The sequence below is a fragment of the Pipistrellus hanaki genome, assembly GCF_964339955.1.
Source record: "Pipistrellus hanaki genome assembly, chromosome: 2".
NCBI classification, from domain to species: Eukaryota; Metazoa; Chordata; class Mammalia; order Chiroptera; family Vespertilionidae; genus Pipistrellus; species Pipistrellus hanaki.
In genome coordinates this window covers 90,387,194-90,415,142 of record NC_140504.1, presented here as the reverse complement: position 1 = coordinate 90,415,142, position 27,949 = coordinate 90,387,194, and positions in this window count along the sequence as shown.

Genomic DNA, 27,949 nt, shown 5'->3' with positions numbered 1-27,949 from the left:
TTCAAGGTGAGCTAACCAGGTTGCAAATCCAGGGGAGTTCTCTGCACCAGACCACAGTTTCTCTATGAACTAGACTATGAACTACTGGAGAACACATCTTATTCATCCACTTCACCCAGGGTCTAGGATAGTGTGTGGCATTCAGTAAATATTAATCTAATAAATATACCAATGGATCAATATAACTTCTTATATTAGGTAAAGTGTCCTCTCTCTATATCCCCAAATTAAAGAAAATGCATAAGTAAAATGCTTTAAGTAGCAGAAAATGACTCCTGCCTAGTTTATAAAGTGTCAGTTATCTAAAGGATAAGGCAAATTAACATACATACATGAGATCTTAAGGGTCCATATACAGAGTCAAAACCTTTAGCTTAGTTATATAACCCAGTTTTCCTTCTGCTTCTCCTTGCCACATCCTCCTATCATCTGCCTTTTAAATTGCTGTTTCTTTTTTTCCCTATTTTAGAGACATAGTATAAGAAATACAATTATTTGCCAATTTAATAATGAAATGTTAAAGGACCTCTACTAATTGCTCCCTCACCTACCACGCAAATATCTAAATAAAATTGGACTATGAAATGTATTTAGTTATATATAGTTTTCATTTTATTAAGTACAGGAACTATGAAATTAACTAAGGGAACATTTCTAGAGTAGAACAGAATATATAGATATCTCTAAATAACAAACTGACATCCTCAAACTATGTATCCTTGTACCCATGAAGATAAGCAGTAATGATGAAGGCATTAAGCCCTTTCAACAGTTTGGGTTTGAAATGATATGTGACTTTGTGTTTCTATTTTAGGTGATGACGTGCTCTTCTCAGGAGCTAGGAATGTTTTCTCTGACATCGTTGGTCCTCACCCACTATTTAAAAAATCTCTAAGTAACTACATACTTTAGTTTTGTTTTTAATTATTCTGTATTTTGTGGAGTTTTATCTTATTTCAGGATTTCATATTTAAAAAAATATTTAGCTACGAAGATACTTTTTCATGGAAATGGACAAAATTGGGAGCTGAGCAACATATCTGTGGTTGTAACCTATTATCAGCAGATCAGAAAGAGACCTGTTCTTGGTTACATTACAACTAAGCTGATATTGGGTGGAACTAGCATTGAAGGGCAGTGACTGCAGATGACTATAAGGGTGTAAACCTGGCAGAATTAATGGCAGGGCTGCAACTCAGCAGTCAGTCTTCATAATTTCTTTTTAAATTTTTTTTTCATCCTTTTTTAAATGAATGCTCTAAGCTTGGAAAATTGTTACAATGGCAGATTTGTTATAAATGTCACTAAAATATCAATTGAGGTACCAACAGAGAATTACATCTTTTGGTATTTTTGTATTGTGCAAAGATATTAGCTCTTAAATTTTAAGAACAAAATCCAAAAGTGATATTTATAAATTAAGCAATAAAGTCTATGCAACTAAAGTGTTCTGATATTTTTTTGATTTATCTTGCAAACCAAAAGAAAATATGATTCAAATAGGATGTTTGTATAACTCAAAAATTTAATTACAAAATCAATTCAGACTTGTTTAGGAAAACTAAAAATACAGACAAAACTGAAAACAGTGAAACTAAAAATTATTCAAAACCCTAACAACTCAGAAAAAAAATTGATTCTTTGCAGAGTTATATCTATGAATTAAAACCCTTTTCATTTTCATTTTGGTCTTTAGAAATTAAGGAATTTTAGAAAGAGATATGTAAACTACCCAAGTACAATACTTTTTAAATTATTATAATATTTTCAAATTATTTATTGAATTCCAAGAAGATAATTCAATAGTCAAACTCTGAGTTTATAAAAACTTGACATCAACAAGACCACAATCTGTGTAAGCTTTAGTAAGAAATAAGTCCTATGACATTGGAAAGCATTTTCCATATTTTTCCTACAAGTTTAAAATTAGAACAAAGGTCCTTTCTGGGTAGCTTGGTTGGAGTATCATTCCAATAAACCAAGGTTTCAGGTTAAATCTCCATTCAGGGCACATGCAACAATCAATCAATGAATGCATCAATAAGGAGAACAACAAATAAAAAAAAATTATTTAGAACCAAGTGCATCTTTAACGTCAAGTTTGGTTATAATAACAATATCCATATTTGTACATTTAAGGCAGCAGTTTTCAACCTTTTCCATCTCATGGCACACCTAAGCCTATTACTAAAATTATTGGGCACACCAAAAAATAAATTCTATTTTTTCCATCTGACAGTAATAGGTATACTTTTGAATAATTCACACCAGATGGCTACTGTGTTAGCTGTTGTCATTGTTTTTTTTTATTTGACAATCTAAGGGTCAGTACCCTTAATTAAATAATCAGGTATTGCATGTTTCAAAAGTTCTTGTAGCACAAAGTAAAAACTCATTGATATAAGGTTGGGAATATATTTCTGCTTTTATAAAATAAATAAATTTACTATTAAGTCTTTCTGTATGATTTCTTCTGTTACCTTCCTTTGCATTTGTCAAGTATTTTATGTATTATGAGGTCCTGTGCATGGATGTGTGGACATGGAAAGTAAATTAATTAGAAGGTGGCCAGTGGGCAGGACTGGGCGAGAAGGGCTGGACACACCCTAGAGTTCCAGTCTCTCCCTGGGAAGCAGCCCGTGGGGCGGTGCCCAGGCTTAAAGAGTGTCTGCAGAGTTTGTGGGATCCCTCCCGCAAGTGGGGTTCCTCAGCCTGGCCTAAACCAACTGCCGGACATCCCCTGAGGGTTCCCCGAGTGTGAGAGGGCACTCTGCAAAGTTGCTGTCCCTAGGCAGCTCCTGCGTTGAGCGTCTGCCCCCTAGTGGTCAGTGCACAGTCGGATGGTCTCTTAGGCGTCTATATATATATATAGATGTAGGACAGAGTCATCAATGTGGCTGGGTTACAAAATAATTCATTATATCCAAGTGAGCAATGGCAGTATGAAAGTTCTAAATATTCTTAGATAATAACAATTTCAAGAATGTAATGTGTCAGCAGTGTTCTGCTCTGCCCATTCAAAGAATGAACATTAATTTTGATATTTTTTACAAGATAAACAAGTCTTGTATTTTTAACTCTTACTTGACTAAAAAATACCCAGAAACTTTTTATTCTTCAGAAAAATAATGTTAAACTAAGATTACTTTTATTGCACATTAAACATTACAAAGATTAATAAATGTCATATTACCATGAATCAGTCAATATTTAAGCCTCTTCTAAGGCAAAGTTCATGTGTTCTATGTTAAGTGGAAAAAAAACTTCATTCATATTTTAATTATTTCAGAACTAGAATAAGGGTGTATTGAATGGCTGTGATAATAGAAATTATTTTATTTTTCATGTAGTGTCTGAAGTTAATACTGACTCCTGAGGACATTCAGCATTTTAGAAACAGCAAATCTTCTATAATCAGGAAAAACAATTTTGTTACCAATTTATTTTATAAAATGTTCTTTGAATTAGGGAATAACTTAAACAATATGCTTTCTGAAAACTTGTGGCACTTTCTCACTTCTGTAGATGGCCTTGTGCTGAAACAACAGTGGCAACAGCAGACACTTTGAAAACACACTTTGTTCTGAAAGCTTTCTCACAGCATTTCTCATCTGGCCAAGAGCTGCCAATGCAAGAAGAGTTTATCTTTCTACTCCTTTATAATTGCTAGAGGCAGACAGGGTATTCTGAGGTTTACTACCCAGAGACACAAGGCTTAGGTCTCCTTCTAATTTGATTATTGACCCTGGTGGCCTTGAAATAGAGAATGGCACTAGTTAAGATAAATAGAACGGAGAAAGAACCAAACAGAAGCATGACAGAAGTAAGCTAAAGAATGTCAATTTCCCTGAGACTCCAAATTAGAGAGTAGAGCAGGTTAGTGGTCTAGCCAAGGTTGATTGACTAAGAAGATAAGTCACCCTGGGAATCTGAGAAAAGGAATTTAAGTGCCATTAGGTTAAACAAAGGCTTTGAGTTAAACATTTTATGTAAAAGTTGGTTGTTTGTTTTCAGACCAATAAAAAAAAAGTGTCTTTGACTTCCAAGAGATATTAACTCTGTTTTTGTCAGCTCATGCATACTTTAACCCATTATGAATCTTCAAAAGCCCAGCTGAAAACAAGTCATTTCACCTTCAAGCTGCCATCAAGTTTCTTGACTCATATCCCCATTTAATTATTATTCATTTAGTTAATTTAATGAATTAATTATTCCCATTTGGCTTATCATTCTTGTCCAGAAATCTGCTCAAGAAATTCATATTTTCAAACAGCTTGAGGTTGGGTTGGTATAATTTTGTTTTCAATTAGATTTTCTAGACCAGCAGGGTCCTATGATATGATTCTCAAGCCAATGGAGAGGTCATAGTGCCTCCACTTCCACCACAGCCCATCATAGAAGTTCATATTAAAGGTTCAGGTTGGGGAGAAAACGATGGTTATTTGAAAAGACATTATTAATAAGCTTATTTTGTTCATAATTCAAGCAACTGAAATTAGAGTTCATTGAAATCTACATAGAAGATGAACGGGAAAATCCTTGAAAGGGGCTTGGAATTAGTTTTATATTCTAGGCTTTAAGGCCATGTAGTTCTTGATCACTAACCAGTCAAGGGGGAAAGAAAACCATGTTCTAGTACTGTGAGGTGGGGAAAGGGGAGATGGTGGAGAAGGCTGGCAAATAGATACCTAGTATAATTAATACACAACTCTGTAGAGCATGTTTACTTATGGTTTTTTAATAACATTTTGTTTTCTATATCTTACTGTATGGTAAGACTATATTATATATCCTGCATATAACAAAAACATATACCAATCAACTGTTTATGTTATTGGTAAGGCTTCTGGTCTACAGCAGGGTATTAACAGTCAAATATGAAGTAAGTTATGAGGCAGGTTTGTTTCTTGTTTTGTTTTTAACCACTTTTTTCTACTTTGTATTTTCAAAAGTTCTATGACACAGTAGACATTCTATAAATATCATCTGCCTTAGTCAGCTCCATCTGCCATAACAAAATACCATAACTTGTTTGGCTTAAACAACATAATTTATTTCATTATGGTTCTGAAGGCTCAAGTCAGAGATCAGAGTGTCAGCATGATGATCTTCTGGTGAGATCTCTCTTCCTGACTGCCCCCCCATCCCCACATCTTTTTCTCTCTCCTTCTTTCTCTTCCTCTTCTTATAAGGACAATAGGCTCTTTATCCAGTGGTAGTCCAATCATACTCTTGGTATTTTCTTCACAACCTGTGTTCTCATTTTGTCAACAGAAAACATTACCAATAACATAAACATTCAATTAACACATTTATATATGTTATCTATATATAAAATCCTAATATGCAAATAGTCTGAACAGCAGAGCAGTGGAACAACCTGTCACTATGATGTGCGCTGATCACCAGGGGGCACTCCCAAAACATGGCAGGCATCTGTAGCAGGTGGTAGAGCTCAGAACATGAGCCACAGGGGAATAGTGGAGTAAGTGAGCAGGGCTGCCCAACCAAGGCAGGATGCTGTCATCTGGTGAGCCTCTGTTTGTTACTGAAAATTCTTTGCTCCCATGTGCTGTGGCCCCGCTAGCACTTGCACCTGTTGCTGAGCCAGCTCTGCTCACACCCACTGCTGGCACCAGAGTCACTGCTCACATCTCAGGGCTTCCCCACCTCCCCCTGCTCCTGAGGTGCAATCAGGGCCAGCAGCCACCTCTCATGCCCACTGACTGCCAGTGAGGACTCCGCTCCCACCCACTAATTGTGTTGGCCCCAATTGCTGTATGCCATCAGTGGTTGTGAGTGGGGCTGGCACCATCATATGGGAGCAGTGGTGGTGGGAGAGGGCTACTGGCAGACAGGGGATCCGGGGCTGTGATAGGAGGGGCCGGGTGGGGGCATGGAGGATGGGATGAGACCTGCCCCTGTGCCCAACACAGCCTTGTGGCCCACAGTTCCTTCCAAGGTGCATGAATTCATGCACTAAGTCCCTAGTATGTGTTATATTTTATTTTTACAGTAAGGTAAATTATAGAAAACAAAATGATATTAAGAAATACATAAGGAAGAGAAATACATTTATAATATTTCTTGAAAAAATCCATGTATAAGTGAACTGGCATAGTTCAATCCTGTGTTGTTCAAGGGTCAGCTCTATTCATTTTTAAACCAGCATCTATTTGGTGGCTTCTGCATTGCTTCTAAAACTGTAATGTGCATTTGGACCACCTGGGATTTTGTTCAAGTAAAACTTTTGATTCAGCAGCTCCAGGGTGGAAGTTCAAGAATCTGCATTTTTGAGATAGAACCAAGATGGCGGCATAGGGTAGACACCCGAATGCAGCCTACCACAACAAATTTGAATTTAGAATTAAAAAACAGGGGAAACATCACCCTGAAGTGCCGGACGGCTGGCTGAGAGAAGGCTCTACCATCTGGGAAGGAGAGAGAAGGCACGCTGAACCTCAGGAACTGTGAAGATACAGAGAACTGCGCTCACGAAAAGGCAGCTGCCCGACTTCGCTGCTGCCTTGCTTGCAGAGCACGGAGAGGGCAGGCTGAGTTCACTGCTGGCTTACTCCCAGCACACGGAGAGGGGGGGACAGCTAATGCGCAGCTAGCTTTCTTGTTTGGGAGGAAAACAGAACCACCTTATTGCTCTGATAGACGGCCCCAGACAGGGAGAGGCCAGACTGTCAGGCAGTGGGCAGAGATCTCTCGGAGGTGTGGGAAGCAAGCAACCATTACTGCAGGACTCAGAAACCAGACCCTCATAGGGAGGGGCTGAATAAAGCTTGTCTGTACCACCCAAGACTCTGCCCCATCCAAGTGGAGCACAGAAGCCCTTCCATTGGCTAGCTTTCTCGTTAGCAGCGAATGGGACTCTCCTAGGGAGGGGCAGGCAGAAATCTAAAGCTTGTCTGCGCCTATACCAAAAAGGTGCTCGCCTGCAACCAATTGTGCAAGATTTAACAAAGCTTGTCTGTGCCACCCCGAGACTCCGCTCCATTCAAGCGGAATACAGAAACCCTCCTAGCTGAGACATTTCTGATCCTCATAGCCAATTGGCTTGGAGATCAACGCTTCCCAGTGATACCAACAACAACCAAGGCTTAACAACAAGACTACACACACAGCCCACGAAGGGCTGCACCAAGACTGTCTACCTCAGGTAACTGGGAGGCTGACTCACTGAACCATATAGGACACCTTAGCACACAAAGCCACACTACCAACTCAGGGAAGCTGTGAAAATGCCGAGACAAGGAAACAGATCACAAACAAAAGAAATGGAGGAAAAGAAGCGACTGGATATAGAGTTCAAAACCACGCTTATAAAGCTTTTCAAGAATTTCCTAGAAAAGGCCAATAAAATAAATGAGACCTATGAGGATATGAAAAGAGATCAACTAGAAATAAAGAATACATTGCCTGAAATAAAAAAAAATATTATACAGAGTCCTAAAAACAGAATGGAAGATCATAAGAATCAAGTCAAAGATTTGGAACACAAAGAGGCAGAGGAAATTCCTCCACAGAAGCAAGAAGACAAGAGAATCCAGAAAGTTGAAGGTAGTGTAAGAAACCTCTGGGACAATTTCAAACGAATCAACATCAGAATTATGGGGGTCCCAGAAGAGAGAGAGCAAGATACCGAAAGAATACTGGAAGAAATAGTGAAAGAAAACTTCCCCCACCTGGGGAAAGAAATAGACTTACAAGTCCAGGAAGCACACAGAACCCCAAACAAAAGGAATCCAAAGAGGACCACACCAAGACACATCATATTTAAAATTCCAAGAGCAAAAGATAAAGAGAGAATATTAAAAGCATCAAGAGCAAAGCAGGTAGTTACCTATAAAGGAACACCCATTCGATTGTCAGCTGATTTCTCAACAGAAACCATGCAGGCCAGATGAGAATGGCAAGAAATATTCAAGGTGATGAATAGCAAGAACCTACAGCCAAAAATACTCTACCCAGCAAAGCTATCACTCAGAATCGAAGGCTTGAAAAAGAGCTTCACAAAAAAAGCTAAAGGAGTTCATCACCGCCAAACCAGAATTATATGAATTGCTGAAAGGGGTTCTTTAGGAAGAGGAAGAAGATATAGATAAAAATTATGATCAACAAATACGTAACTATCAACAAGTGAAACTAAAAGCCAAGGGAATTAAAAAACCTGATGAACAATATTAACTGTTGAATATAATAGAAGCAGAGGTATGGAAGGGCGTGGACTGACTATTCTTGGGGAAAAGGGGAGTGGGGGGTGCAGGAAGAGCCTGAACAAAAACTATGCACCTATGTATGAGGACAATGGGGGGTGGGGAAAGGGCAGAGGGTGGAGTGAGAACCTGGTGGAGGGGAGCAATGGAGGGAAAAAAATGAGGAACATTGTAATAATGTGAACAATAAAGAGTTATTAAAAAAAAAAAGAATCTGCATTTTTAACAGGCATATAGGTAAGGTCCATAGGCATCACTTTGAGTATCAAAGTGCTAGAAAACAAGTAACAGTGGGGAAATCTGGACAAACCCAGTAAGCATAACACCTCTCAGAAAAATAAGAAGGGGAAAAATATTAAAATTTAAAGGACAATAAAAAGACATAGCAATAGCCTTAGCCAGTTTGGCTCAGTGAATAGAGTGTTGGCCTGTGAACTGAAAAGTCCTGGGTTTGATTCCCAGTCAAGGGCACATGCCTGGGTTGCAGGCTCAATCCCCAGTAGGAGGCATGCAGGAGGCAGCCAATCAATGAGCCTCTCTCATCGTTGTTGTTTTTATCTCTCTCTTTCTCCCTTCTTCTCTGAGATCAATAAAATTATATTTAAAAAAAGACATACCAATGAAATAAATGCAACAGAAAGAACTTATCATTATAGGTTCTCAGGTTATTTCAACTCTAGAAGACCATGGCTAACAAATAAGATCAATAAGCTGGAGCTAGGATAACAACAAACCTAATAAGAGCTGTATCTGAAGTGAAATATCTGAAGCATTCATTTAATAATGATGATAATAAGAATAAAACCAATATTTTATTGCACTTTTTTTGGCTTGGATTGTAATTATCAAAAAATCTGAACCATTATGTTCTAACTGTTAAACATATGTCCTTATGAACAAGGTATACTATTAAAAAGATGAAAGCAAAAATAAATTGGAAATAGAATATATCTTTCATATTTGATCAAGTCAATTTTTATGTAGAATATAAATGAATTGGGATTCTGATGCAAATTATTCATTATAAGACAAAGAAAAATAATAGAAGTAGTTCTCAAAGTAATGAGCTTAAATTTTACACCTTTATGACTATAAATAATTCATGAATCTGTATTTCTGTAATGTTTGAGACCCCACCCCCCACCCCAAATGTCTTTTAATGATTAGTCATATGGCCATAATGTCTCTCTTTTTTCTGGTTTATAATTTTTCCATTTTGCTTAGTAATACATTAGCCTTTGCTACATACCCTCAAAACATTTACTTTTGCAATCAGCTTGGAACAGAAAATGAGCAGTGGGACCTAATTGAATATTATGTATTTAAGATAGCAAAATGGATATAATTTTGAAATGAGAAATGCATATACATACACACAATAAAGATTAAAAGATGATCAACACAAAATAGCATGCCAGCTGAACATTTTTCAGTGTGTAGCCAAAAGGACTCATTGACAATAAAAAATAACACTGTCCTGAAATGATGGTAAGGTTTCTATATGAAAACCAAAACAGTTTCACTATTTAATAATCAGAACATTTTCACTTATAAATAGTTCATCAGGCATGCTAGCATGGTATTTTATTAGGGAAAGAGGGGTTTGGTGGCCTTCTTTTTTAGAATTCTAGAAATTTAGACATTAATGCAATGTTGGTGATCTTTGTTTTACCTAGAAAATCATTACTTCTGGTTCCTGTAGAGCTTCAAATTGTTTGACACTACTTGGGAAATAGAGAAAAACATTCTTTCTGATTACACTGAATGAAAACATTTAGGAGTACAGTTAAATTCTAAAAATATGCTACAGAACAAACTAAATATAGGCATATTAATGCATTCTTAAGAGTTTGACTCAGTGACACTTCATTAACACAGACTTTTAAAAATAGGACTTTTGAAAGAATCATTTTAGCTTATTGCTCAGCCTTTCCTCTCCTGGGAGTTTTCCTCTATTAATTGCCTCTGTGCTCAGATGCTTCTAATTATTAACCTGCAGGTGTCTCTAATCACTGTGTCTTCCAGCAGAGTTTTGTTGGAGGGCCATTAAATGTGATGCTTAATTGCAACACACTGTACCTAGTTTTGTGTATGTTTGATCTTTCAGTTGGCTTCCCAGACCTCGGAAATTAGTCATTGGCAATCACTTTCTACAATTAACCACCATTTCTGTATCTTTCTCTATTGTTAAATTAGATCAGAGTGTATAGAATTACACATGCCCTAAGCCTTAGATATCACTTCTAATGATGTTTCAATTCCAGAATATTAAAAGCAAAGAATGTAGATTTATTCCTATATGTTAAAATCTGAAATATGAAGTATGTATAAAAATATATAAAGTCACTGAATCTTAAAGTGTGCAGGGTCCTAAGAAATATTACATGAGTTATTGCATTTTAAAATGAGAGAAGCATGATTGCCATAGACTTCAACATAAGACTTTATTTCTGAGTCTCATATGCTACATTGCACGGTTTGACCAATTTATTTCCCACACCATTTTCAAAAATTTCAGTTATATGTCAAGTTGGAGTAATGCAAATAGTGTCCATATTAGGACATAATCCTGCTGCAAATTATTCTAGAATATGTATCTTCTATTTCACATCATAGTAAATTACATGTTGAATAAAAATGAACATGCAAATAAAGATGATCAAAGGTCAATATTTTCCTTCTACTTGGAGTACATATTTGGATCTCTGAATATGTCTTTTGACCCAGACATATGTCATCTAAGTGGAGCCCTGTGATTATGGCCTGACTATAGCAGAAAGCATGGGGGCACGGCCTGATGTGTGATCAAACTAGCTCTGCCTGATGTTTCCATGTTTATCTTCATAATAACTGTTTGGTTGGACTCGTCAGTATCACCAGGGACATTTTTGCAGGGGAGGTTGGTTTTCCTTCTTTTTTTTTCATTTTTGATTTGTTGGGTTGTAGGTTTGAGTTTTGTTCCAATAGTGATGTTGGAATTGTGATTTCAGCAATACAAATTCTTATAGAGGTGAAGCCAGTATGCTGTCAGTCTTATAGTCATATTCAAAATTAGAAATATTTAATATGTTACATGCTTCATTCACTAGCTTGGATCTCACCTCTGGATATAAAGTGTATCTTCAGCATATTTGAAAATACAACATCATCACTTCCCTCTATAAATAATTTAATTTTCCCTCTGCCCATTTTTCCCCCTCTGAAATCTGTAATATTTTAGAGCAGCAAAACAGATTTTAAAAACACTTTGTATTTTTTTTTTTTTCATGAAAATAGCATTAGTATTTTTGGCACTTTCAGCATCTGTTACCTGTAGCATGCTAAGCAAAAAGTACCTTCATGTAACAAAAAATAAAATTAGCAAAACATACAGTTCTGATATAAATAAAAAAATAGAATATGAGTATATTATTTTCAAAATTTATCAAGCTCTTTCTTGGAAAAGAAGGTAATTTTATTTATTTATAGTTATTTATTGTATTTGTTTATTGTTCACTTTTTATTCCCATGTATGAAATTGTAGGAAACATTCTTGTGCTTCTATTATACTGGAAACTCAAGATATTTATAGAAACTCTAAGCTGCTCTGTCTGTAATGAAGAATTTTGAGGATTAATAACTCTTAAACATGATCCTTGAAATGGTGTTGGGTTCATAGTCTTAATTAGTTTCCATTATCAATTTGTTATGTCCCTGTGAGGAACACTCTTATCTGTAAAAGGACATTAACCCGGCATTCCGCTCACAGGAAGGAGAATGGCCTTCTCTGCTTACACAATCCCAAACAAAAATATTATCGGCATTCATTAGATTACTTATTTCATAAAGCATTTATCAGCCATATTAGAACTAGTTAAATGGAAACTTAATTGCTTTTCCTGAAATAATTGCCTAGAACCATGAAAGATTACCACACATATAATTTGCTCCATAATACATGTAAGTATAAATGGCTGAATTAAAATCTTCATAAAAATGTCTTATATATTTTTCTTTTACTCTAGTTCCATAGGCTACCACATCAAATTTATTACTTCATGAGCTCACAAGAGGAAAATCATGTAAGAAATCCTAAAATATTATTGAAACATATTCCTATTCACTTAACACTACTATCATGTTCACAGTTTGTGACTTATATAAATGATCCTAAACTCTGCAGTCATTAGCAAAACCATCTAATATGCTGGGAAAACAATCTACAGACCTGTTATCTCAGTTCTTTAGTCTAATCTTCCTGAATAATGAGGCGACTTCAGTATATTAATAGTGTCATTTTCTGTTTTTTATCCTCAACAGAGGCATATGATGGAAATCATTTATCTCAAACCAATTAAGCATCACACTGTGGAAGACAGCAAATGGAAGAAGTCTTATAGTATGATTTATTTCATGCCATATGATCTAAGGTTGCTAACTATCCATTTTATCTGGTATACAATACAAGATTGCCTAATTAATTTCTGATGTCCAAGGAGTAGCTGTTATTAAGCCAATGTTTTCCCAAGATTGTTAAAAATAGTGTAGAATTTGTGCTGGAACTTGCTGTTCAACAATGTTCTCTTTCAATATTTCATTTTAAAATTTTATAAGAGAATCCTTAATTTAATTATTCAAGTTGAATCTCTATTGTGGCTACAGAACAAGGCAATGAGAAAAATTCAGTTCTTGTACTAGACACTGGCTGACTTTAAATGACCCATTATGTGTTATCTTTGTTATCTATAGCACATCCATAATAATTAATAAACATTTATCAAGCCTCTGTGTGAGCACACGAGGGGGTTTAATTATGTCTTCTTGCTTAGTATGAGAATAAACAATATTATGAATCATTTAAGTAGCACATCTTCACTGTGTTTTCATGACAGACAAAAATCTTATTAGAAATGAAGTTTAAATTCAGAATAATTCTGTCTTATAACAATTACAAATATGAAATAAGCACAAATGATACTATTGCCAGTTAATTTAGTTTAATCTTATAAAATATATTTTGAGAGAATTGTAAGAATTGATAGATTTCTTGTAGAAATTGCATAATTTAAAAATTGTCATTATTTCTTCAAACATTTATTGAGCACTAAATTGTGCTGGACATTAGCTATGAAGATGAGAGAGACCCTGTTCGCACAGAGCTCCCTCCCTACTGTTGGAGCCATAGAGAGACATGGCAGAGGAGCCTTTCGAGGACAGCTGGTTTGACAAATCAGGTCTCACCACGCAGGGCTCCAATACCACCATGACCACCATTTAACATCTACAAACAAACATTTTTCAGTAACTGAAAGGTCAAATCAAGGAAACAGACTTTTACTTAGCAAATTACAAAATAACTGTTTCATTTATTTATTTTTTATTTCATGCAATTGTTCCCAATACCATCCTATTAGATTATATTTTAATCTCTATTTTTAATTATAATGCTTTGTCCCTCCCTAAAGGGACAAGCATTATATCCAAATGGGAGACAGCTTTAGGGAATGCCTCATTGTCACATCTTCCCAAACTGGAATGACAAATATGAAAAACTGTCTGCCAATAGCATAATGAGGGTGAAGTCAAAGGACACAGGAGAGAGGGTTCATCTTTTTTAGAAGGTCAGTCAAGTTGAGCCACATACATAATTTAACTCTAATAAATTTTTTAAAAAATTGCAAGTAAGCAAGAAAAATAAGCCAAAAACTGAAAAAATAAATGGGAAAATTATTTTAAGGCTTTCTTAAATTTGGAACCACATAGGAAATGCTGACAAGCCAAGAGCTAGAGGATTTTATATAGGTTTGTATAAATAAACTATGTATATGTAAAATTATTTCTAGTGGATGATGTAAATTATTTTCATAGGTGATTTTGACTGTCCTCAATGTTAGCCCTACAAAGGGACTCAATAACCTATACTTGAGTAAGAGCCAACTATACAATACCATCTTTAAAGAAAGGTGACTTTTGAATTGAGCCTTGAGGAAGCATAAAATCTTGTTGAATGGAAAAGGCAAAAGGACACTTCAGATTAATGGAATGCAAGTTATCTAACAAATATAAAAAAGAGTTCTTTAGAGAGTCTAAGATTTCAAGTAAAGAGTAAGCTGTACAAAAATAAAGTTTGTATTAGAATCATCCTAATTCATTAATATTAGAGTTATTAGGTAAGTCAGAACAGTATTTCTACTGAAACTATCCCAGGATATGTATTATCTAAAATAGATTATTACTCGCACATTCACTATCCATAATTACCTCGTTGCAAAAATAGAACTAAAATTACAGGCCATTTGTAAACCACCCCTGAGTGCGAAAGTCAGAGAAGACAGAGGAAGTGGATGGTGCTTGTGAACTATGTCAGATGCCTCCTACTGACATCTAGGAACCTCTTAGTGGGCGCTCTGTCTGAGGCATTGGACACTGTATCACTCCTGATACATCAGCTATGGACTCGGTGCGGAACAACTTGACTGCATCTCGCTTTATACCCACATGTGCACTTTGCCTTTCTCTTTAATATTTTCTTATTGTTTATGAGACAAGAGATATCATGGACACATTAGGACTTGCTAGTATGTAACCTGAAATTCTGTGTGCTTTTGGGTGGGGTGAAGGCCTGTTTAAATGGTTAATGAAGCAAACCTATGACAATAGAAATGGGAAATGACAAATATATTTTTCTCCTTTCCTTACCCCAAAATAGTCTGCCAGGTAGTAGTTCATGCTACCTCTTAAAGTTGGCAAAATTGTGCTTGATAGAAATGTAGGCAGGTTGGTAATGCACTTCCATGTTTGTTTTTTATTTATTTTTTATTGTAGTGAGAAAATGACTGAACTAGATTCCAGCCCTAAAATTGTCCATGTCATATGAAGGAAGTCAGTTGATTCATTGTTTCTCTGTGTTTATTTGTTTTTTGTGTGTGTTTTTTTCACTTTTAAATAAGGACATCAAATTTTCATGCCTACTTATTCCACACTTTAGGTAATAAAAAAGATAAAGTTAAAAATAAATTTAAAGTAGGTTAAAACTTTTGAAAACATCTTTAACTGAACCATAACGTGCAGGGGGCTGTGGAAGGCAGTGCAGTGGCACAGGGGGTTGGAAGGGAGTGTGATGGTCTGTACCTGTTGCCTTCTTCATCTACAATACCTTCACACTTTAATCAAAGCAGTCAAGGTCATTATATTGAGATTCCTTCTGTTGCTTCATTAAAAAATGTTTTGCTACTAGAACTGTTAAATTTTTTTTCTCTCTAAAGTCTTTTCTGAGATTCTCAGGTTCAGTGAAACCTGGATTTCAGCACCAATAATCTCCAGTCACCACATTATTTGGGACTCAAGTTCATGTTTTCTATGATATACATTTATTTGTCAAACCTCAGGAGTCCATTTGAGGTGTATAATTACAGGCTGAGAGTCTTGTCATAAACCTCCTCTGATTACTATCTGTATAAAATACAACTAGGGAATGGTTTGAAGGATAACATTTATTATCTAAGGGTTAGAACAAACCCTGAGTGTGGGGAGTATTAATATATAACTACCTCTAAATATTTTTAACTAAAGATTTATCTTCATCTAACATTAAGGATTTGAAATATTTGGTGACTTTACTTATGTTTAAATTAAAATAGCATTGTTAATTGATACAAAATGAATTGAGTTAACAACTTTTGTGGTGAGGCACATCAGTAGAACCAGAATTAATAATTTTCTAACGTGCATAATACAGACAATCAGAAAATGGGTATGAGAATCTAATTTAAATAATTATAAATATAAATTAGATACATTGTATAACAACTTCAGCCAATTTTATAGTTGTTCTCCATCAGGAAAAATAATTAAAGCAATATATGGGAAGAATCCTGTCATCTAGGTTTTGTTTCCCATATGATGCTATAGTCTTTACCACTTACAAATTACCATATGTACATTGCTCTAAAAACCACCTTTGATTATCTCAAGGCACTGGAAGATTTTGGTTCTAGAGTGTAATCAGGGTCAGCAAGAAGTAGGAAAGTGTCTTATTGGCTTATTTTCTGGTGTGAATGTTCACCCATATTCAATGTTTTAAATCTTGAAATCTCCATGGATCCTCTCTAGTTCAGGCTTTCTTCAGAAGATGTTATCTGGTGAAGACTAATAACTTTTAACATAAAGCCAATTTTTCCTGGATCTTGTAATTTTTCCAAAAATCGACAGATTGTTTTGATCAGAACTTTGAAAAGTTCTTCATCATTTTTATTTATTTTCCATGCTATTTATACATCACAGTGTCTCCTCTGTAGGAGCCAAGCCTACACAACTTTCTATGTTCTCCAAATCATAGCTGTGTCCTGAGACTTGACTGATGACAGGTGTTGAGAATCTGATACGTACTCCCAGAGACAGCGAGAAACTCTTTTTATCAAGCCCAAACGCTGACTGAGATGGGCTGGCTCACTTGCTCAGTGTAGCTACTGAGGCTGATTTTGTATAATAGTCTAGGCCAGTGGTTGGCAAACTCATTAGTCAAAAGAGCCAATTATCAACAGTACAACCATTGAAATTTCTTTTGAGAGCCAATTTTTTAAACTTAAACTTCTTCTAATGCCACTTCTTCAAAATAGACTCGCCCAGGCCGTGGTATTTTGTGGAAAAGCCACACTCAAGGGGCCAAAGAGCAGCATGTAGCTCATGAGCTGCAGTTTGCCGATCACGGATCTAAGCATTTGAATTGCAGTAACTCATGGGAAAGGGATTTAAAATATAGGCATTATTTTAAAAATATTTTGATTTGTTAAAGTATAGACTATTAAAGAAATAGATATCAAGAAATGCTTAGGGGAGATCTACTGGGATATTTGATAGCTCAGGGTAACCAAGAATCAGCACATCAAGTAGGTAGTTTTTCTATGCTAGAAATTAAAAGAAGGAAAATATAAAGTCACCATAAAATATGCCAATAAAGCATGACATCTTTTAATATTTACTAGTAAGAGTTGGAATATTAACAGATAGAAATAAATTCTATAGCTTAGTGGTGATATTTGGATAATGATTGCAGTCATGTAACAACTATTTAGTGAATATATATGGTATGCCAGGTAGACACTGTCTTAGGTACTAGGAAGAGGACCAAAGGAAATGAATGAACATCCCTGTCACAATTTAGATTAGCCTTTATTAAGAAAGGCAATAATAGGTACTAATGTAAAATATGGTGCCTATTACACAGTGCCATGGAAGAACAATTCTTTGAAGAAAATGTGAATTTAGAGTGCTCAGGGTAAGGGTTTTGTAATTTGCTTTTCAATTTTAGATCAGGTGATCAATGCGGGTTTTTACAAAAAAAAAGTGACATTTGAACAAATAGATGAAGGAAGTAAGGTAGTGAATTTAAAGCAGAGAGCCCCAAGCAGAGGAACACAAACTCAAGGTCCCTGAAAGAGAAGTAGGATGGAATAGGATAAGAGAGGAAGCATGGCAACAAATTTTAAAAGCTCATTTAAGCCATTGTAAGGGTTTTGCTTTCATTCTGCATGTAATAGGAAAGGATTGAAGGATTCTGAGCCAAATATTGTTTTCTGTTTTAATTTTTAATGGGATCACTTTGTTAAGCAATAGACTAAAACAAGCCAAGGGGAGCAATAGGGAGAACAGTTAGAAAGATATTGTACTACTCTGTGAAATATAAAAATGCCTGTGAAATTCTGAAAAATTACTTTGCACCAGATGTTGCACTAAGAAATTGATTTGGCATATCACACTCTATTCTAACAATAGTACAGTACAGATAGATATTATTATCATTATTTTGTTAATAATTGAGATTGTATATCAGGAGAGTAAAATTAATAAACATGCCTGGTATATTGTACAGTCAGGATTTGGACACAGTTCATATCTTTCCAAAATCCACATGATTTGACACTATACTTCATTACCCAAAATCAAGTGAAAGCCATTACTAGACAAAGTAGTTTTAAAGTGGAAATATTCAGGATTTTCTGCCCCAACCTCAAGTACCTCTACTTGATGACTTGCCCTTCCTCTGTTTAGACTAGCCTCTCCTAAGATTTTTATTGAGGACTTACAAATTCTTAGGTTGATTTCTCAGTATTTCATATATTTTTGTTCCTAAGATAAATTAAATATTTTCTATACTATTTTATTTTATTGATCATTTTATAATATCACTGCTTCTATGTAGATCTTATAACTCTGCCACTTACTGACATTTCAACCAGTTTTAATAAAATAATACTTGTATTTAATTATTTTTTCTTATCTAAGCAGGAATTATCATTAAATATATATATATTTTTTTTATTATTATTATTATTTTTAACCACTAGCCACTCTTATTTATCCTTCTTGCCTATTGTACTGTTAAGTAAGGGATAATATTAATATCATCCTTATCTCATTGCTCACCTTAATGGTAATGTTTCTAATACTTAACCATGATGTCTGTTGAAGGGGGGAATGCTTTGTATCAAATCAAGACAAGACTTTATTCTCCAAGCTTGCTAAACAATTTAAAAACTCTGGAATGTTTTTTGAATGTTATCAAATGCATGTTCAATGTCAGTCAAAGTCTCATGGTTTATTATTTCACTCTTTATTCAATATGATTGCTGATATTTATGTAAGTCCTAATATTTAGCCACTTACATTTATTTTTATATTTATATTTATATTTATAGTTTTGAAGGGTATTTGCCTGTGTTGTTTACAATTTCATACTTATAATTCACATGAATTTTCTTCATAATATTGAATAATTTTCTTCATAATATTGAATTTTCTCCATAATATTGAATTTTCTTCATAATATTTAATAATTGTCTTCATAATATGAATTTTCTTCATAATATTGAATAATTTCATTTACAAGTTGAGTATTAAAAATATACTACTTTATAGGTTAAGTGAGAGATATTTCTATATTTTTCTACATTCTGAATAGGTTTGAATAACTTTAGGAATTGTTAGTTTTGATTTTGATTAAAAATCAATATAAAACCATTAAAACTTAATGACTTTTACGAGTGGATATCTGATTACTTTCCAGTGTTTTCTGTGGGTTTCTTGGTTCTCCCACTTCTTTTTTGGTTGATATGAAAATTGAAATGCAAGAATTTTGACAGGGGTGGTGTTGGAGGGAAAAAAGAGAGTTCGGGGGCAAGTTCCAGTTGATAATATTACAAGACAAAAAAGAGAATGACAGAAAAGTCCTAGAATGACCCAAACAAAAACTACTGGTAGATAGTTGGATTGAATTGCATAAGCTTCATAAAACTGGGGGGAGGGGGGGAGGAATGGGGGAGAGAGAAGAAGTAATGATCTAGATCTCAATGAGGAGAAAGGAAGACACTCAAGAAAGAAGGTTATAGAAGGAGAAAATTTTTCCACTTAGCAAGAGATCAGCAGAAGCAATATTTTCACCATGGTGGGGGAGAGGTATTTTAGTTCCCTATCAGTCAGAGAAGAAGATGATAGCCCTGGAGGGTTTTGGTGATGAGGTGGCATGAGTTCCAGAGACTGCAGTAGAAAGATTTGGGGGTCAGGAGAGGAGAAAGATTAGGTGAATTTAGGGAGTGTGCAGATAAAAATGAAAGTCTTTGTGTTGACAGATGGCCTGGCAGCTGAGTTTTTGGTGGAGAGTAATGTAATATAGAAATATAGAACACTGATGACATTGACCTGATGGAATTTTAGGAAGACTGTGACAGTACAACTATGAATATTGGCATTTTTCAAGAGATGGGAAATATTCTGCAGGACCAGGCAGCATTCTGTTGCAGTTTCTGGTTCAGTTCCCCAGTCCTTGTGTGGAGACTTCACAAGAAAGGAGGAGTATCACAAAAATCTGCACTCTTAAGCAACTTCATCAAGCACTAAGGATGTTTTAAATCTCTGTGATTATGATATCCACCAGCACAGTACATCTACCCTGTTTCCCCAAAAATAAGACAGTGTCTTATATTAATTTTTTCTCCCAAAGTTGCGCTAGGTCTTATTTTCAGGGGATGTCTTATCTTTCCATGCACTAGGTCTTATTTTCAGAGGATGTCTTCTTTTCGGGGAAACACGGTAGCACTATAGCATTCTGGTTTCCTGGGCTCTGACTCCAGTTACTTTTATCTTTCATCTCTTCTGCCCACACTCATTTAAGGTAATCTCAAATCAAGCATTCCACTCTTATCTGTCATTTCCTATCTGTCCTGTTCATCTGATTCAGTGACCAGATGCCATCAATTCTAATCCTTTCTGATCTCTAATTCAGACTCAGTGTCTGACACTCTCACACTACCTTTAATTCTCTCCTTACTTGACTGAAATTTCCTTGTCTAACATAATAATCACTCCCTCAAATACATCCTGCCCTAGTTTGCCACTTTTCATTTCATCTGTTCTACTCATGTGGCCAAAATGCAAGCTCTTATTAAATTCTTTACTTGAATATTGAAGAGAAACACACAACCAAACTGGCTTTATTAATTTTAAATTGTGCAATGCCCTCCAATGGAGCCTCCATTTTTTTAGTTAATTCATTTCTCTTTTCCCAAGATGGATATTTCACACCTTTTACATTCTTCTTAATCTATTGTATAAGATCCTCTCCACTCTGTTTCTAAGCATATTATTTTGCTTCTTAATTCATGAAGGAAATAGAAACAAAGAAAATTTCTATAAGACCCAGCAGAGCTTTCACCTGTACTTCTCCCTTTATGTGTATTTTGTAATCAACCTCCTATCTCAAAAGATAAATAACTATTCTGGTTTCTGCCTAAGGCCAACTCCTTGCTTCATATGCTGAATTCTATCTCATCCTCAGGTATATCTGACATTTTCTTAATTAATAAAAATTACAATTTTAATGGTCTTTTTGAAAATAATAATAAACACTATTCTTTGAATTATTTTTGCAATATTATTATCATCCCTTCACCCTTGACAAGTTACTAGCATACAGGAAATAATTTCCATATCATTTGGGAGGCACAGGATAGTCAAGATTAACCTTAGGGATGGAAAGAAGAAATCCTTCAAAATTATATCTAATTGAACATACTGATTGTTTTCTCCTGAGCTAGTTCAACTAGTTCATTTTAATATTTTATAAAGCAAAAATAAATATTTATTTCAGTTTATAAAGCCTAAAAGTCGACAAAAAGTTCTAACTAATATAGAAGTTTAATTTTTTAAATACAGAATTAACTAAAGCAGTGCTATTTCTTTTAGAGATCTTAGTCTATAATTAGCTTTTTAGATGGTAGTGCCCATTAACTCTAGAAGGAAAAAAAAATCCCTTTTTTCTTGTTTCACTAAATCTATTACTATTATTTGCATAACAACTTGTTATTCAATGCATTTTAAATTCCATGAGGCTTTTGTATACAAATGTACTTAATGAATGTTTTGATATTTGAAAACTTAATTTCTGTAAATCAAAAGTATAATAACTGAATTACCTATCCTATTAATATTGCTATGGATCATACTGTTAACTTCTCAAATTGGTAAATGCCTATTTCTAATTTCTATGATTTTGTATATTTTACTATCTTAAATTGGTATGTCAAAATATGTAAGAATTGCATTGCTTTGATATATTTTTATAGGTAAAGTATCTTCAGTTATTATATATGTATATGTATATATATCATTAAAGAATGATATTATCATCTGAAAAACAGATCTGCCTGCCATTAGCAGTGCTATCTTATGAAAGAAATTGCTGAGCATAAAATATCTTATGACTTATGCTGAAGTAATCATAGTAAATTATCATGGTTCTCAGTGAAATCATTCTAGGCTTCTGAATTGCTTCTAACTAAAATGAGCTTCTAGTCTGATCAGACACGTGAAAACGTCTTTTCTCTGTACAACACAGTCCGAGTTCCTGGAGAACACATGATTGTGTAACTCTAGTCATTTTATTTTTCTCTGAGTAATTTTCCCAGTTTAACTTAGTTAACTATATTAACTAGGAGAAACACCGCTCCCTTTTTATTTTATTTTATTTATTTATTTATTTAAAATATATTTTATTGATTTTTTACAAAGAAGAAGGGAGAGAGAAAGAGAGCTAGAAACGTCGATGAGAGAGAGACATCGACCAGCTGCCTTGTTTATTTATTTATTTTTAGTTCAACTGAAACAAATAGAATTGTATTTATAGGGAAGAACTAGTATAGTTTTCTTTTAGATAACTTAGTTTGGATTTTGCCCTTTAGAACTATATGAAAAATTATTCTGTTAATTCCTCCATAGACAGCATGTTAGTAAAAATTAAAACTCTGAAAGCAAAATATAGAATTTTGGCTTTGAATTGCAGTATTTCTGTCATGGAAAATACTTTTATTGTTTCTCCTTCTCTGTTTTCTTCTACTTCCTACTTTTCATCACATTTATCTTTCTTCTCTTTACTATATTCTCTTCTTGAAGTATCTTGGTGAACAATTAAACTTTCTAATGTTTTTACTCTAAAGTTATTTGGTTTTAGAAAGTAAACATATAAAATAAATTTACCAAATAATTATCTCAAATCAAATAAATATGTGCTATTGGTAGTATGCAAAGAATCCGTTTGATATTTTCTGTATTCAAAAAGTATTGTACCCAAATCATTATAATTTTTCAAGTAATTTAAAATTTGTAATAGTTCAGAGGCCAGAGCATCACAGGTTTGGTGCCATAAACATATATTTCCAATTTATTTACAATTATAAAATTAAATTATCATATATTCTTTATTAATATTTGCAACAATATATTTATAACACAATGCCATGTAATTTTTTAGTGATTATTGGGTAAAATCTATCTAATTGGGACCAATTCTATGTTCATATATATATATATATATATATATATATATATATATATATATTTAAATACCTTTGAGAATAGTAGTAGGAAACTCCTCTTTGAATTTGTAAGTAGAAGAGCTGAGTTCTTGGTAGTCTGTAAGAGTAAGCTCAGAATAGCAAACTAAATAATTTCAAAATATGGATGCTCACATCTTAAAGCAACTAAAGAAAATGTTTCATGTGTCTGTTTAAGAAGTTTCATTTACTCGAGCTTGATTATTTTATGGTTATTTTATTTTCTAATTTGGAATAAGACATTTTTAAGTAATTTCATTTTGATATATCAATTTCTTCCAACATTTCCTTAGGTGTTGCTTCACTTTGGCCAAACTTCACTTCTTTAATTCACCGTTTGCACTTGGGAAGGAGGGGAATGTTTCCTGGCAGGCCTTCCAGTCCATCCTGACCCCAGAGGAGGGGGCCTTCAGCTTTGCTTGGAATCCTGTACCTGCCCTGCCCCCAGGGCTCAGTGCTTTAATTGCATTGTCACTGCCAATTTGGTGTATTTAGATAGTGAACTGTCTCCTCTATCTCTAGTAGATAGAAAGCCCCATTCCTGATCTTTTCCTTCATACAAACTTCTTATTCCCACAATTAACATTAAGTATGCTATCAAAACCTGAGGTTAAGACATCAAAATTTCTGTTTAGAGAATGAGGTTATGTCCTGTAGTATTCAGTCAAATTTTAAATATAAAGAATTAAATTACTGTATTTACCTGCAAAACTGAATAAATTATCTTTTCAGTCAAAATAGTAAAAGCAGGCACAAAATTTGAGTTTTTATTCTACTACTTGATTTTAGAATTTTGGAACTTATTGTTTATTGAACTGTTGAGGGTATATTCATCAACTGAATTTCACATTGCATATAAAAATATACAAATACTCACAAGACAAAAAAATAATAAAGAGACATTTTTATATTAAATTAAATGCTATAGGTGAATAGATTTGATATAGATAATGATGCTCCTTCATGTATTTAAAGTTTTTCTTTATATTGAATTTACTGGGGTGACACTGGTTAACCAGCATTACATAGGTTTCAGGTGCACAATTCTACAACACATCATCTGTGCACTGTATTGTGTGTTCACCACCCCAAGGCAAGTTTCCTTCCATCACCATTTATCCCACCATACCTTCCTCCACCTCCATCCACCCTCCTGCCCCCCAGCCATCACCGCACTATTTTCAGTGTCCTTGAGCTTTTTCTCTTTTGTTTAATCTCTTCATCCCCCTCCTCACCCACCCCCTAACAGATCAGCCTGCCCTCTATTAATTTGTCACTAGTTTGCTTGTTAGTTCATTGTGTTCATTGGATTCCAAGTATAAGTGAGATCATATGATACTCTCCTTTCTCTGCTGGCTTATCTCACTTAGCATATTGTACACTTTCATCCATGCTGTTGTGAAGGGTAAGATTTCCTTCTTTTTTACAGCCACATAGTATTCCATTGTGTAAATGTACCAGATCTTTTTGATCCACTTATCTACTAATGGACACTTGGGCTGCCTCCAAATCTTAGCTATTACAAATAACACCGCTATGAACATAGGGGTGCATAGTCTTTTGAATTAGTGTTTTGGGTTTTCTTCGGAAAAGTTTCCAGAAGTGGAATTGTTAGGTTCATGTATTTAAATTTAAATACTTTTATTTTTAATTATTAAATCTTAGAATACCTCCTATTTAGTTTATAAAATTAGTAATTAGAATTTTATCAAGTCTATGAATTAAAATTGTAATGTTGAAATTATGGTTTTATATAACTTGATATAGTTTTTCTTAGTCTGATAATATTGTTGATTGGGGATTTTTCATAACTCCATTAGACCATCTTAACTGTTAAGATTTAAACTTTTCTGGGGCTTGAGCCCAATGATTTTAATAACAAATAATTGAGAACTTTTAGGAGAAATCTGGAGCTTTTGGGGAATTTGTGAGTACTTTTGAAATATGATTTCTTAAGATATAAAATTTGGAATATACAAAAATCAAATTTTGACCTGTCTTGTTGTAAATCCTGTATTATTGGTAATTGAAGCCAGGATGCTAAATTACACTTGGGATTTAGTCCACAGTGTAGGAAGCATGCTCCTGATGGTGAGATGACTACTTTGTCATGAGGGATCTGAGTAGAATTGTGTGCATTGTCTCCCTAAAAGGACACGAGGGCTCACTGGTCTCTCCCAATGAATGATGGCAGCAGCTACTTATCACTACTGTGTGTGATAAGTAAGTATTCTACTCATACAATCCTTTCAGATCTTTTAGTTATAGATGGATCTAAAAATATGATAGACTATGTGTCCGAAATATGAATACCTAGTTTGCATATGGAGGATAAACAATATGCAAAGCTGTTTTTACTTCTATTTCATATTTATGATGGATCTATCAGTAGTTGGAATAGGATTGAAATTTAGATACACATTAAAAATGCTAATTATATTCCTGTGTAACTGTGTAACATCAGAAAACAGCTGCCTTTGCAAAAAGTGCTGGCTTTAACTTACATTAAAGAGAGTTTCAGCAGTTTTGTAAAACTTTGGAACATCTAGCACATTTCTTTCATGAGTTGTATGTGGCTTGGTAATTCTATACATAAAATTGTCTAAGATTTTAGGAGACTCATCTTAAAAAAAGCAAAACAGAGGGTATAGTACTGACATCAATACCAAGCACATAGAAAAATTACTCCCCCCTACAAGTGCAGATGTCCATCTAAAGTGCAGACACAGTAAACCGATGTACATGACTTGAGTCTAAACAGCTAAGTGCCAGGAAAACAAAAATACCAGTCAGAGCCCGAGCACCTGAAGATCAAATCCACCTGTGCACAGAGTCCTGGCGTCCCAGTTACACTGACAGGCCTTCAGGAACAGAGTAGTCACTCATCTGTCTTTTTAATTTTTAAGAGTTGAATTTGAAATACTGATTTAAAATATTGTTGAGCAAATTAATGAATAACACAGAACCTTTCACTTCAATTGATGTCCAGTAGCTATTCACTACTGATACCATGTTGTCATATTTTATCTACAGTTAATTAAACCATGACGATAAACAACAAAAGCTGCTCATAACTGACTCACCATAACATTTTTCAGTATAGTTTTTATACCTTTGTAGTAATTTTGTTTTGGTTTCTTTTCTGAGAATGTTGTCACATCAGCATGCTCCTGATGGTGAGATGACTACTTTGTCATGAGGGATCTGAGTAGAATTGTGTGCATTGTCTCCCTAAAAGGACACGAGGGCTCACTGGTCTCTCCCAATGAATGATGGCAGCAGCTATCACATAGTGCTGGGTATTTTGATATACATTATTATTTAATTTAAATTATTTTATCTCATGGAGAAAACATGAAATAAAACACCTATAAAATAAATATATATTATGAAAATTTCATGTATGTCTTATTTATATAAAGGGTGTGTTTTAAAAGCATTATTTTATCACTTGAGCTATTTTTATATTTTTAGTCAAACTTTAACACCATTAAATCACATAAGTCATCCCAAATAATAAAAAAATGAACAATGTCTACAGGTCTAATTCAATAAATTAATATAAAAATAAACACTAAATTATAATTTTAAAGCACTTATACTTAAGAATATACATAGAATTTATAGGTAAGGAACATAGTGAAAAATTTAATAGACATAAAGTCTAATTCATTATATAAATATCAATTGCTATGTTCTGAAAAATAATTGTGAAATAATAATGATTTACATGCTAAGATTCTATATTTAATGATTTTATGATTTTTACTAATGAACATTAACAATTTTACATTTAAGTTTAGAAATACCCTATCTAATAAAAGAGTAATATGCAAATTAACCATCACTCAGTTACACCCCCAAGCCATGCCCACAAGTCATGCCCACCAGCCAATCAGGAGTGAATATGCAAATAAATCCAACCAAGATGGCTACAGCCACAGAGAACAGGAGGGAGGCTTAGGTTTCCTGGGCAATAATGGAAGTCAAGCTTTCCGCACACCTGGCCAGCACAGGCCTCCGCTTAAGGCTACAGAGTTTCAATTGTAGAAGATAAATAAACCCCAGATACCAGGGCCTTTGCTTGGATCGCCAGGGGGCATGGCTGGCCTGAAAACCACCACAGGCCCCTCACCCAGGCCACCCCACGGCCCAAGGGAACCCCTACTCTGATCTAGGACATCCTTTAGCGCAAGCCAGCTGGCCCCCACCCATGTACCAGCTCTCTCTCCTATCTAATAAAAGAGTAATATGAAGATTGACCATCACTCCAACACACAAGATAGCTGCCCCCATGTGGTCAAAGATCCTGCCCCAATGTGGACATAAGATGGCCACCACAAGATGGCCAGCAGGGAAGAGCAGTTGGGAGGGACCAGGCCTGCAGGGGAGAGCAGTTAGGGGCAAATAGGCTGGCAGGGGGGCAGTTAAGCACCAATCAGGCTGGCAGGGGAATGGTTAGGTGATCATGCTGGTAAGCAGAAAAGGTTAGGGGAAATCAGGAAGGCAGGCAGGTGAGCAGTTGGGAGCCAGGAGTCCTAAATTGTGAGAGGGATGTCTGACTGCCTGTTTAGGCCTTTTCCTGGTATATATGGATCAATAGATACTCCCACAAAATATAGTTCTAGGGGGAATTTTAGTTAGTCTTTTCTTTTCTTTTTTTTTATTTAAAAATATATTTTATTATTTTTTACAGAGAGGAAGGGAGAGGGATAGAGAGTTAGAAACATTGATGAGAGAGAAACATTGTTCAGCTGCCTCTTGCACACCCCCTACTGGGGATGTGCCCGCAACCAAGGTACATGCCCTTGACTGGAATCGAACCCGGAACCCTTGAGTCCGCAGGCTGACGCTCTATCC